The following is a 352-nucleotide window of genomic DNA, read 5'->3' as shown; positions in this document are numbered from 1 at the left end:
AGCCGGAGCCGAGTCTGCGCCTGGGGGTGAGTACGCGACCCTTCCCCAGCCCCCCTCTCTCCTCTTTGACGATCCCGCCACCACCCAAGGAAAAACCCCAGACTCAGCTGCGCGTCCCCTCCCTTCCACCTCCGGCTGGACCCAGAGGTGCCCGGGCCCGCGGGACCTGCTGGTGCCGCGCGCTGCCCCTAACCCCACACCATCTTGAGCCAGATGCGAGCCCTCCGACCCCTGCCGGGGCTCCAGATGTGCACCGCCTTCTGTCCCCACCCCTCCGGAGATCCGGAGGGGTGGGACCCCCACCACCCTAGAGCCGCTCTTCTCCCTGGTGCCCGGTCCAGGTGCGCCTCCC

General features: G+C 70.5%; 1 protein-coding gene across 2 annotated transcripts in view; it reads left to right on the top strand.

The window, feature by feature from the left end:
* The first annotated feature begins 6 nt into the window (after positions 1–6).
* TMEM63B (transmembrane protein 63B) overlaps positions 7–352 on the top strand; it is a 23,980-nt gene continuing 23,634 nt past the window's right edge. For both annotated transcript variants that reach the window (XM_005860963.2, XM_005860962.2), the window contains exon 1: positions 7–26. The gene's annotated coding sequence lies outside the window, so the exon portion shown is untranslated. The remainder of the gene's footprint in view (positions 27–352) is intronic.

Source organism: Myotis brandtii, unplaced genomic scaffold (assembly GCF_000412655.1).
Source record: "Myotis brandtii unplaced genomic scaffold, ASM41265v1 scaffold143, whole genome shotgun sequence".
NCBI lineage: Eukaryota > Metazoa > Chordata > Mammalia > Chiroptera > Vespertilionidae > Myotis > Myotis brandtii.
The sequence above is the reverse complement of the archived record's forward strand: the minus strand, read 5'-3'. Positions and strand labels throughout refer to the sequence as shown.